Source organism: Eublepharis macularius, chromosome 9 (genome assembly GCF_028583425.1).
Source record: "Eublepharis macularius isolate TG4126 chromosome 9, MPM_Emac_v1.0, whole genome shotgun sequence".
Lineage (NCBI taxonomy): Eukaryota > Metazoa > Chordata > Lepidosauria > Squamata > Eublepharidae > Eublepharis > Eublepharis macularius.
The window spans coordinates 38,529,414-38,543,270 of record NC_072798.1 but is presented as its reverse complement, the minus strand read 5'-3'; the positions used below and the strand labels follow the sequence as shown (position 1 = coordinate 38,543,270).

General features: G+C 41.7%; 1 protein-coding gene across 1 annotated transcript in view; it reads right to left on the bottom strand.

Annotated features, from left to right (window-relative positions):
* The window catches only part of CACNA1I (calcium voltage-gated channel subunit alpha1 I), a 367,159-nt gene that overhangs the window by 240,407 nt on the left and 112,895 nt on the right, over window positions 1–13,857 (bottom strand). The window lies entirely within an intron of this gene.

Here is a 13,857-nt window from a genome sequence, read left to right as displayed (position 1 = left end):
AGGTTTCGGCATATATAGCTTGTACATGGACCCACTTAATTGTCATTCACAATGGAAAAGAAACACAGGTTAAATACTTTTGAAGAATAACATACTGGCAGAGTGCCTATGCAGTGGTCAGGAGGACATTGAACTGATTAAGAGTAACAAAAAATGTATCAATAGAACTGTATTAACAGAACTAGTCCCTCCCCACCTTGATTAACATGTTCTCTGGGGGAGACACTCTCTCATTTCAATTAAGTATTTAGTTATAAGTTGCTACTATTGACAGGATTAAACTAGTTTTCATGCCTTTTTATACTGATTTCCCCATGTATCAGATTAATAAAATTACTTTCTTATTAAGTTTCCTCTCCTCCAACTTTGTCCCCCACCACCCCAGGGCTTTATTACATCCGAACTGGCAGCTGTGTAGGCACAGACCAGAAGAGTCTAGGAGGTCTGATTAGATGATATGTTAAACATGAGTTGGGTTGGAGGAAACCCCAACCCAACTCGCATTTAACACGTGACCTAGAGATGCACGGAACTGACAGCAAGACTGATAAACAACCCACTTGCATGGCCATTTTCTGCTCGCGAAAGCTTGCAGAGTCGAAGGGAGGGAATAATGAAGCCTCTCTTGGTACTGTGTGTGAACTTGGAAGCCAATTTGGCCCTCCCCACTTTTCTTAAGGTAAGTACCAGTCACACATTAAATGCGAGTCCGGTTGGGTTTTCCTCCAAACCAATTCACATTTAATGTATTATTTAATCAGACCCTTAGTGTGTTCATGTGTGAAAAGGGGGATGCTTTTACCATGGCAGATTGGGCCCAATGACTGATTTGGATGATGCAGAACAGTTACTCCTCCTTCCCTTCCATGTGCTGGTTTGTGCTTATTTATGTTGTGTATATAGGGCATAACATTATCGCCATACATGGCATAACAATGCCCCAAAACACAGAGTTCATACGGAAAGGTGTACCACATAGAACTATAGATCCAGAGGAGTTAGCCGTGTTAGTCTGTAGTAGCAAAATCGAAAAGAGTCCAGTAGCACCTTTAAGACTAACCAACTTTACTGTAGCATAAGCTTTCGAGAATCACAGTTCTCGAATCACGAAGAGAACTGACAAAGAGAACTGACAAAGAGAACTGTGATTCTCGAAAGCTTATGCTACAGTAAAATTGGTTAGCCTTAAAGGTGCTATAGGACTCCTTTCGACATAGAACTATATCACTCTGTGTTCTTTGAACTTGAAAGCACATAGGTGGGTACATGGAGTTAGCTGCTGTGATAATAGGGCAGTCTGCACAAACAGCCAATGTTGACAACGAAATGCAAGGAATATATTGCTCATACTTGTCTTGCTCATACCTTTATACATGTACAGAGGACTATAAATAAAAAAAACCCTCACCAAGGATCCCAACTCCTCTGTCCAATTTTTACAACTAACATTGCACTGTTTGGTTTTTTTTTTAAGTTAATCACATTGACTAAATCCTGGATTTATTTTACATTTGCCTTTAAAAAGTGTGTAGACTGTGTAATCACTATACAGGGTGTGAAAACATGCATAGTTTTTAATAGATTAAAAAAAATAACTATGGGATAATTAAATGTGCCATTTTTAAAAAAAAGCAGGCTGGATCCTGCTATTAAGCTGAGAGGCTGTGCTTGCAGATACTTGTGTGTGAAGAATACAGTGGCAGGAGGAGGAGTCTGGACAGAAACTATGCTATTGGCATGGCTTGGTGAGCACAGCGTGTGTAGTGCTCCAAAGCAAAACTCCCACAGGCTACCCTGTAGACTGGTGGAATGTGGGCACTGAAGCAGTTTGTTTCTGACTGTCATGGGCAGAATTTTATGCCACAGGAGGAACAGAACAGATGTGAAAAGTCAAAAACATTCAGTGCTTCTTTCTCTTCCTGATACATAGAAACTGACTGCAGTTCTTGCGGCTTTTGGCCCTTCTTTGAGTTACCAATTACCTAAAAATTTCCTATTTCTATTGCTTAAAACCAGCTTTTCTACAAGAAGGTGGATAGCTCAGCTATCAACATGCTGCTTTTGTATTACAGACTGCATTATCTATGTTTTTACTTTGTAAGCAAAATTGGTGTCTTTTGGATCTTTCAATCACCTAAAGTTTTTGTAAACAAATGTATACTTCTAATTGTACTATAGCTTTATATGCTGTGTGTTTCCAAGAAGTGCAGATTTATGTGCCCTGTCTTTTTGGGAACAGCAAATCAGAGGATTCTGAGAGATGCAAGCCAAAGACGCCGGGCACGTACACATGAAGCTGCCTTATCCTGAGTCAGGCCACTCATCTATCAAGGTCAGCATTTGTCTCTTCTGACTGGCAGCAGCTCTCCAGAGTCACAGGCAAAGGTGATCCTTATCCTTTAAACCGGAGATGCCAGAGATTGAACCTGGGTTCTTCTGCATGCCATGCAGGGGCTCTGCCACTGAACCACAGTGGTTAGCTGTTAATTTGTTCTATAAGGGTGACTTATGTAGAGACAGCCAATAAGCTGGTTGGTAAATAGTTTTGCTGACAGTAGGCCAGTTCAAACAGCAGGAAGGAATGGCAAAGAAGACCCCCTTTTAACCTGGTAACTGTAACCACCATAACTGTTCCTTTCCCTCCAACTTCATCTTTTATGTTTTCTTTCTCTCAGTCACTTTAGAAACAATGGGGAAAATGTTTTGGCTTTTGAGGCTTGTCTTTATGCTGTGGTTTTATGGCTTTTTTGTACTGTTTTACTTGTGAACTGTGCACAGCAGATCTCTTGAGAGGCAGCATATTCATTTTCCAAATGAACAAATAATTAATAGAGCTGCTTTATATGCTATCCTCCTTAAACATTCATGGAGGTCGTTGCCATCGGTGACCCCTCATCTTTTTCAGCACTGAAGAGATGGAGAAAAGAGAAATAAAGAGGCATTTTGCTTCCATCTCACCTTGCTTTGCAAACTACCTCCCCCCTTCATTTCACATTGCCTGATATAGATTGAGAATGGGTTGGCAAGGGGAGAGAAAAAGAGGGGTGTGTGTACAAGTGATGGATATAAATGCTCCTTGGAGCACTTTCAGGCTAACACTAAACTGGAATCAGGACAAAATGTACATCATGGGAAAAAAGAAGTACTTTTTTGGCAGCAGGCAATAGTTCTTTTTCCCAGAGAGTTGAAGGCAGTTTGAAAAAGAGATATCTCTTGTAGTGATGCCCTCCTCATCTCTGCTAAACAAGTTTTACAAATACAAAAACATACAAATCCTGTTTGGCCATTGCAAGGAAGCCTCTCTTGGAACACTTTCACCTCTCTTTAAAAGAGTAGTTTATTTCCAGCCAAATGGATATTGCTTGCTGTTCAGACTGCATGACACCAGGTGATCCCAAATAGGTAAACAGGTGTGAACAGGTAGAGACAGATGAAGGATGCGTGTAGCCCAGGATGAAATTGCAGGGGATGAAGTGTGCTCATTGAACATCTGCTCTACTTCAAGACTGCTGTGCAGACACTTAAAATTCTGACTCAGCAACAAGATGGGAGTTCTCAGTGACAGAAAAAAACCCTCTCTTGCCTTCCAGCATTGTAGCTCTTTATTCTTAATTCCTGTCATTGCCCCATTATTCTTGGATTTCCCCGCCTGCCAAGTGCTGCTCACACAAGGCCCTCAGCTGTATATGTAATTCAATGGGTTCTGCCACACATACCTCAACAGGGGTCCTGTCTGTGTCAGATAAATCAGCGTGGTCCCAATACATAATTAAGAAGTATGTGACTATCACATATTACAGAGGGACATGTCTTTGAAGTTGCAAAACACTAGGCCTACTGCAAGCTTAACAAGCCCCCCATTGGGCTGACACACATATCGCATAGTTTCAACAGCTCTGGCCTCCGGGAGCCTTTCAAACAGGATTACCCTTCAATTCCTGAGATTGGTATCAAGACACTGAAAAAGTCCCATCATTCCAACACCGAGTTATCTTACAAATTTGTTTCACTTCACCACTGCAGCCTTCCTTTACTTTTCCTTACAAGTCTGTCATTCTAGAATCCTTCCGAATCATCTCTGCTGTTTAGCCAGCAATTCAGATGAATTTCTGTTTGGTGGAGCAACTGACAGGCACTCTTCTTCAGCTTCTATTACAGTGTTCCTCTTGTGGTGTCTCAGTCATACTTCTTTGCAGTCACTTCACAGTACAACAAACAGGTAGCTGAAATATATTTGTTGCAGGAGACCTAGAATGTCTTCCATCGAAGAAGTGTTTCTGCTTCAGGGATATCACCTTTTCCCAGTGCTCAAAACAAAATATAATGTTGCTGGGGAAATGCACCTTCTTCTTAGCTAATCTGAAATGTGATTGTGGTAAGGTTCAGTTTAAACTGATTGTATTGTCTCTAATTTGTACTGAATTTGTTACTGAAAAGTGGCATATACAAACAAAATTGGATAATATGAATGCAACACAGATAGCAAATAACACAAGTCTCCTGTATGCACGCTAAAATTCTGCAAGATGCTCAGCAATGTGTGGACCCTCTATTGCTACCACATCAGTATGAACTGATGAAGCACGAGGGATGACAATGGTCATTCTAGAATGATTATGGCTGTAGCATGTTATGACTCTATGTCAGGGTTGGTGGTCTGGAGCAAAGATAGCTCTGAGCAGGCGGATGAGGACCCAAAATAAATTAGGCAAGAACATTCTGTGAGTAGGTTGCTTGGTCTCAATTCCAGCAACAGGCTAATCAGACTGCAGAGCTTGGGCCAACTCAGAGGTTTTGTAATGCCAGGTGAAACCCTACTGGCTATCTGTATCACCTGGTAGATTATGAAATAATATCTGCAGAAACACCTTCTTGATTGAAGTCATCTAAGTGCAATAGAGAGGAAGCAAGCAGCCCCTTCTTCTTGCAACTTCTCTGAAGATGAAGAGAGCAACGTGCTTGGGGCTAGAGGTTAGAGTCTCTGGTTTCCAAGTCCCAGCACTACATCTGTCACCTAACCTCAGCATTTAGTCTGCACAGATTGGGCTTCTGTGATATTTGAAACTGATATTCCAAAGCAAAATATGGAAAAGTCACTTGTCAGTTGCACTTCCAGCAAACAGTTTTCACACTTAAATTATCTGACTGATACATTTCTGAGTAGCCTTGCTGAGTAGCCCTGCTAGTCTGCTGCAGCAAGAAACAATAACTGTGGCACACTAACATATTAGCATTCAGCTCTTACATTAAATTCTTGATTTTTTTCAGGTTCATACCTACTTGGCTTTAGCAACATTGTAACGTTACCCAATTCCAGGCTGTGTCAGGCCTTGCAGGACTATGAAACTGATACAGGGCTACTTCAGAATTGAGAGTCACTTTCCATGTCAGTCTCCTTGTTGTTGCTGAGCCTCTTGTGCCAAAGGGGCATACATCAAAAAGTTTTCTAAAAGGGGAGCAGTAAATTGGCAGCAGTAAATGGACAGCAGCAAAGATATCTTCCATTAATTCTGTGTGACTGGATATAAAACTATTTCCTTTGAAATGAAATTTGCCTAACAAAAATGTGATGGTCGCATGTTCAGAACTGTTCATCTACATTAGAGATCCCTGATGATGTGGCCATGGGCCACATAGAACGTGGGTGAGGCAGGTAGGGCTTTTACCCAGCAGTGCTTGCAATTAGTCACTGGAGATCTGGGCCGTTTCCACACGGCTTACCTTCTTCTGGAAAACAGCATCTTCACGCGCGAAATTGCACGAGAAGACGCTGTTATCACACAAAATTACGTGAGAAGGCACTGTTATCGCGGAGGACAGCGTCTTTACACATGCTAACAGCGTCTTCCTAGCGGGATTTCGCATGCGAAGACACTGTTTTCTGGAAGAAGGTAAGCCGTGTGGAAACGGCCCTGATTTGATTAGCTGTGTAGATTATTTAAAGGTTGCTTCAGCAGCAGCTTCCATCACAGCACTAAGATTTTCACTGCCTGACTGAAAGTAAGCTGTGTGTATGCAAGAAAATATTTTAAAACAAGATGTTCACTTTAAAAGGCATCTTGTTAAACAGTGCTTCTGCTTCAAATGTTGAAGTGTTAGTATTAGAGTTAAGCATGATGTGGTTGGCTCCACCTCCTGCAGCAGCCATTTTGTGTTTGCGCTCACTACCCTGTGCCAGAATTCCAAAGGTGTCCACATGGTGTAAAAGGTTGAGGACCCTTGATCTATATATTTTCATGTTTATCCATATGGAAAACCCATATAGAAACAATTGTTCAAAATTATACTTTACATAACTTTCATAAATACCCCTTGATAAACTGCTCACACTTATAATATTTTCAGTCAAATAAGCACATAAAATCATTATCACAAATTACCAACTTGAAAGTTCTTCTATGGATTATATTTACATTCACTCACAGCATAATACTTATACAGGGTCGATTTTCCAAAGTAATCTTCTATTCCCATTTACAGCCATTATTTTACAGCACATTAAGATTCCAAGTTCAAAACTATAGAAAGGAAAAAAGATCTCACATTTCAAGTTCTGACTGTAGCATTTTGTCTTTCAGATTTTCTATAAAATGGTCCATTATAGCCACCTATACCAGAAGTGGCCATTAAAATAATAAAAATTTGACTTCTTGGGTAATCTGAGCCACATATTTTAATCGAGGCATTCCCTCATCAAGATCAGTTGGTTAACAGAAATTCATCTTTATATGCTGTTAACAGAATTGATCATCATATGCAATTATATTTTTTCCTAGCTACAGATATGGAGAATGCATCAGCGTGTATCAGCAGTACAGTTCCTAAACACAGGTATGCATCTAGATTTCTTCATTTTAACAACTTCCAATTCTACAGGTAAATATCTTATATCTTCAAAAAGAGTCCAGTAGCACCTTTAAGACTAACCAATTTTATTATAGCATAAGCTTTCGAGAATCAAGTTCTCTTCATCAGATGCCTGATCAAAACTGGGCAGATACAGAAGAGGAGGGGGAAAGAGAGAGAAAAGGGAGGGACTACAGACTAACACGGCTAACTCCTCAGGATCTATCTTATATCTTGTAACTGGAATCATTTAAATTTGACAAAGTGAATCACAGCTCAGTCCTAAGCAGAATCACACTCTCCTAAGCAAATTGACTTCGATGGATTTAGAAGGGTACTCTGCTTAGAATCACACTACAAACGTACTTAATCTTTCTGGTTGTGAATTATGAATTAAACTAGGAAGATTAAATAATTTTTCTGAGCAAAGCTGCCTTTTTAAATTAGAATCTGGATTTTTTAAGACAGTTTGGGGTAACAACATAGATCCTTCTCCTGACCAGGTCACAAACATTTTAGGGGTAAAAAGATATCAGGATCACCCTAAGGGCATGGGGAGGGGGGGAAAGCTGTGTGGCATTGTTTATGTATTGCTTGGTGTACCTCTAAATTCACCTCATTGCACACAGGCTTTCAAATATTTCACTACAAATGCAAGAAAAATGTTCTCCCTTACCTTATTTTTAAATTTTCTATCAGCCTAAACAAGACTGAGGTGAGTTACAGCAGTAATTTAAAATAGAAGCAAAACATCAATAAAATATTATTAAAATAACAGTATTATATACTGATATAATAATTGATTCACTTTTGCAAAATAACCGTTCAAAAAGAAAATAGATACAATAACCACATGTATGGTGTGCAAGAGCTAAAAATGATGAAGGAACAAGGATGCTAGAATCCATAAGATGTTCAAAGAGTAACCAGCATTACCCATGAAACTTTTTACATGAAAGCCAAGCTTCTCAAATATTTGCATCTTCCTTCAAACATGCTCCACTCTACATGGTGCTCTCAAGCCATTCATATACACCTGTATCCCCTGACAATTAAGGAACAAAAGCCACCATTTATTCATCTCTGCAATTCCTGTGACCCTTGAACTTTTTGCCGCGTACATTTCCATCTGGTCATTTTGTAACTGAAAACCAAAAATGACAACTAACCAGACCCATTTCTTGTTGTCCGACATTTAATTACTTCCAATTAAGAACATGTCCTTTGTTTTAAAAGCCTGAGCTTTTGACCTCTTTCTCAGTTGTTCAGTTCAAGCTGGCACCAAACCACCTCCCTGAAGCATCACTAAGTTCCTCTTAGAACTCAGTGCTTTGAGTTCTACCAAAATATATTGGAATTGGACATCAGTATGGATCAATTGCTCAACACATGTTTTTAGCCCAACAAGGGCTCATTTCCTTGCAAACTATGATAAACCAATTTCCTTTTCTCTCCCTTCCCTCCCATCATACCCTCCCTACCCGTTCTAGCCGAGCTGGACATTTAGCACCAAAAGGCATCTGGGTAATTGAATAACTTTGATGGCTTTGCAGGAATTTAAATGTATTCCTTAATTATAAGTGATCAATAAAGCAACTGCTGGAAATTTTCCTTCCTCTCATTCTTCATGCAGGCATCACTTGCCATTTCTACACCGCACACCCTACTCCTAGCTCCTTTGAGCATAGATGTTCTTCCCCTCATTTATTAGACTGATGCTCTGTCACTGCCATTTCTCCTCTAGAATCTGGCAAGAACTGTTTTCTGCTGGCCAAGAAAAAAGCTTCTTTGATGAGAAGCTACCTCGTAGCATCTCTTGGCTTGCCTTCTGCAGCTGCACGTTATTTTGCCAAATGCCAATAATATTTTAATGCTCAGAAGTGGCCAGGACAGATAAGCTGGGAACATGGGCTTACATCTTCCTCATCTCTTCCTCCTTGATCCATAATCACCTCTCCTTGCACACACATATGCCCCCTCAAAAGATTAACTAATTTCTTAACCTCATTGCATGAAATTAACCTGAATTCCCCACATATCGTGCAAAAGTAGTTCTTTAGTAAGCCTGCTGGCCTTTACCTTGTGGCTATATTATAATTGTGCTGCCCTAGAAAAACTAGGCAAGAGCAAAAGAGAAAGCATGTGACAAGTAGAATAAAGTTGGAGGATAGGAAAATGCATGAAGGGGCCAAGAAAAGGAAAAAGGGCTAGAGAATAAGAGGCTTGTCTGTCAACTGTCTCGTTTTGCTGCCTCAACACTTGTTGCCTGTCTGGTTATTTGCCCTTAGATTAGAAGCAGTTTTGGGGGTAAGCGATCATGCATATGTCTGGAATACTTCCAGCAGAATGTGGGCACAGCTGGAGCTAAATAATCAAATTAATGTGAAGGCAAACAAAAGAGAAAGAAAAACAAATTAAGGGGAAAGATTTATCTACACATGGGTGTTATGGTTAATGAATTCATGTTAGTTAGTATCATTTAACCAACTAATATTAAACCCATATACTCATTATTGAGAAGAGTGCCCTTTTACAGATAACATTAACTTTTGAGATGAAGGTGAAAGCTAAGATGAAAAACGGCATTTTGAATTCTTAATAAGAGTATCTTGTGGATACTTAATTCAGGCTAATCAATCCAGAGGGAAAAAATTCTACGCAGAAAATTCCCCAAAGGAAGGAGGAGATGGGCAGTCAGAGTTAAGGAACACATGAGTAAATTATAAAATATTACAACTGAAGGGGGAAAGATGAGAGAGGCAAGCAAGGAAGGCGGCTTCACATAATCAGACTGCTCTTTGCTTGTGGTGGAAGAACACATGAAGCTGCCTTATACTGAATCAGACCATTGATTCATCAAGATCAGTACTGTCTCCTCAGACTGGCAGCAGCTCTGCAAGGTCTTAGGCAGAGGCCTTTCACGTCACCTCCTCCCTGGTCCTTTCAGCTGGAGATGCTGGGGATCGAACCTGGAACCTTCTGCATGAAAAGCAGATGCTCTGCCACTGAGAAATGCCCCCTCCCCTCTGGATGAGTTGTCTCTCTCTTTGTCACAAGGGAAACAGTTTTGCTCAGCAACGTTCAGCTTTGTGAAGGCTTAAAGAACTGCAGGTAGAATGACCTGTTCATCCCAAGCAGGAAGTTGCCACTAAGTATATAAGAAATAAGAACATCATATGCATTCACTTTAAGCTAAAAGGAAACGGGGAGGAAATTGTGTCTGGATAGTCTCAGAAAAGAGTTCCATTTTTATTTTTCTCAATGTGGCCCAGATCTGGCCTGCAGCCCCCAAATCTTGGTCATGAAATACTTCCTCAGCTCATCAGGCATGATGTACTTTCCTTCATCTCCTTCTTGATGGCTGCTAAAGTCTCATATATGGATTTGCTAGTCTCACATTCCTTCTAGACTCTTCTGCATAGAGGCCTTAGGTCAGGGTTGCCCAATGAGACAACCATGGGCACCATAGCACCTGCCAGTACTTCCCCTGATGCCTTCAAAGCTTTTCAAAAAGTTGGTGAGGCCATTGTAAGACAGGGATTGTTACTTCAAATGAAAGGATTTACAATGGCTGCAATATACTCTGGTTTCTTTTCAGATCACATAATTCTTTGCATTTCCTTTACTCTATGGTTGCAATAGCAGCCACAACCACTGAAGGATGAGGAGGATTGGTAAGTTTTCCTTAGCCAGTGTGTAGTTCCATTGCCCCTTCAGGCCTGGCTGACTGTTGCCATGAGATTCTTTTGTAAAGCAGAGAGGGAGCTCTGTTTTCATCTTAGAGTTGAAGGAGCTGGGCTGTTCTATAAGTGTTCAGGAGTAGATGCCCCCCCCCTTACAGGCTTGCAGTCCTCCAAGTGGCCATATCATGCTTTCAACTAGGGTTGTTATGGGTTGGGGGATTTCTTTCTCTGAAATTCACTTTTTTAGATATAGCCACTGATTCTTCTTACTTTTTTTTCTCTTTTAAGAGCAGGATTTCTCATTCATTTGTCTCCAAAGAGAAATTAAGGTGCCCTTTTATATCTTCAGCCCTTGCAGTTGTTTTAAGTAATACACCCCAGGGTGCTCTAACAAGAAGATAGGAAGGCTTGGGAGGACTCTGCCAGCCTCTGATCATCAACAGAATGAAATTCTGAAATTCTGCAGAACCTCCCTTCCTACGCCTCTTCTCTCAAATTTCTCAATGATCAAAAAAGAATGGATTAAAATTACTCTAAATTCCTTTAAAAAGGGAAAGGATTGTTGGATTTCAGGGAGAAACTGGGTAAAGGGAATTAAGACTAGAGATGGGCACGAACCACATTACGAACTTCAAAAACCCATGAAATTGGCAATCGCGCGATCGTGATCCGGCTGTTCGTTATTGTCCACAGCGAACGAACCAGCGTTCGGGAGAGGCCTGGTTCGGTGCGTTCGGCCGCAGTTCGGGAAGCCAGACACTCAGGCACCTGCAATCAATTCCCCTGGCAACGGAGCTGGGGGAATGCTTGAACTCTGTCTCTGCTCCTTCTGTCGCCCTGGAAACCCGAATGGAAGCCCAGCTTACCTTGATCGGCAGGTCTTCCTTCCAACCATGGAGCTGCAAAGTGGTTACAAGTTGGGAGAAGACACCCAGAGGAGGAAGGGGGGATGGGGTGTTCTGTAGCCATGAGCACTCCAATCTCATCCCTGCAAACCCTGATAGGCAGCTCTGATGGCCAAACACAGACCTCCTGTGTTGCTCAATGGGACCTGTGCTTATAAATAGCCGTGGGCTCCTAGGCTGGGTTTCACTTTCAGCGAGCAGTGGAGTGGGACAGAGCTCTTGCTTGCCACTTGCTAGCCTTTGGGGAGAGAGACTGAGAGTATAATTGAGCTTGTGGGAGTTTCCTGGGGGCCTTGGATTGGAGAGGGTATAACTCCAAGATCCCTTTTGCAATCTTGTCTAAACTTGGGTGATGGTTGTAGGAGAGCTTGCAAAACACTCCCTGGGAATATGGGCCCTCTAAGTGCCATGGGGGCTGTTCCGCACCCCATGAACTGCGAACCAGTTCAGCAATGGAAAATGTTCGTTGCGGTTTGCGACCTCGGGATCGTCGACGGCACCGAACCACGAACCGCTGGTTCGTTAAATTTTTTTGCTTCGTGCCCATGTCTAATTAAGACAATTTCTCTTAACAACCCTACTTCGACCAAAGTACAGCTAATACTAATTTTGACATACCAGCAGCTGGTCAAACTCTGAATAAAGCAGCTTTATGTGTTCGGCTTGGTTGCTATGCAATTTTTTTTGCAAAGCAAGAAGGAAGGTACTGCATACTAGTGGCAGCCAATTTGATTCCACCTCCTGAGGCAGACATTTTGGGATGGCCCCTCAACATTCCAAAAATGCCTGCAGGCACAAAAACTTTGGGGACTTCATCCTCCTACCTGTTCAATGTCAGTGTACTGAAAGTCAAGCTCCATACACTTCTGTAACAATGAATGTGTAATGCCCCATCACCACATCCCACTGCTCAGACATCTCCCTCTTCTTCTCTTAAAGATGGCACCCTTATGTCTCACACTAAACAAATTAAGATGAACACAAGGAGGAAAAGAGGTTTCATGGGCAGAATAGCATAAAGATGACCTTGGGTCACCTCAATGATCTGTTGTGAGCATTTGCTAGTTAAACTGCTATTGGCCACAGCTTTGGGTGCTGCTGTAGCATATTGGTTACGTGGCTGGGCTGCAAATCTGCACTGCGCTGGTTTGAATTGCACTACTGCCAGGAGTTCAGCAGGTGGCCTTGGTAAGCCTCTCCTCTCAGCTCCAGCTCTCCAGCTGTATTGTGGGGATAATAACACTGACTTTGTTCACCGCTCTGAATGGAGCACTAATCTGTCTAGAAGAGTGGTATATAAACACAAATTCTTATGTATAACTAGGTTGACTGTACTGTCACCAACTACAGCTGTTGTGAATGGGCTTATCAATTTTACTTTTGAATTTTGCACAGAAATGTCACAAATGATGGATTTTACATTTCACGGCCTTTCAGCCACTGCTGTTCACAAGCCACAACCCACCAAATCTCCTAACTGAGAATTCCCTTCGAGCATCTGATGAACTGGTCTCTAGCGTGCAAAAGCTTAAGCTACAATAAATCTTTTAGTGCTTAAGATGCCACATGGTTCCCTGTAGCCACTAGGACCATTGCCCCTGAGCCCCTGGGCATGTTTAGCAGCGTAGAGGTAGGGGTGTCAGGGGTCTGCCATTCAAGAAGTCTTTAGACATTTGTGAATAGTCAATAATGCTTTATTTCCTCTCCACTTACAAGCCAGTCCTTTGCTGATGGATCCATAGGTTTTACTTCACTCCTGCACATGGACCACCACTTCTCTCCTCATCCAACATCCACCTCAGGCTCCTTCTCCTGATGGCTTTTAAAGCCCTCCACAGCAGTCAGACCCTGTCCTCCAGCCCTGGCCCTATTCCCTCATTACCCTCACCACCAGGCCTGGCATAGCCTCAAAAGCAGTCCTTCATACCCACAATGGCTGCTACTGCCAACCACTCCTTGTTATCCAAATAGGAGATCACTTTAATTAGTTGGGAGAATTAGCAAGAGGGGGTAACTAAGAATCTCCACTAATGTTTGCAGGGATTACTCCCTTAGAGAACTCTCAAATAAATCAAGCAGATTTTCAACAGGAAAAAGGTTTTTTTTAATTAAAAGAGAAATAAAAGGGCAATAACACAAATACACACATATAAGGCTAACTAAGAAAATCAGGGAGGAAAATGGGAGAAAGAAGTTATGGGAGTGTGATAATTACCAGTCTTGAAGAGGAGAGGTTCGTGGAGGAAGCAAAATAACCAACATTTCACAGAAAGAAGAGGGAAGAGAAGACCCAAATGAATTTGGGGGTGCATGGATGGTGTAACGAAATGGTTGCCAAGGGTGAGATGAGTGCGGGTTGCAGTTGATCTGTTTTAAAAAGAAAAAAAAAGTTCCCCGTGAGGTTTGATGGGCTGTAGGGCCAG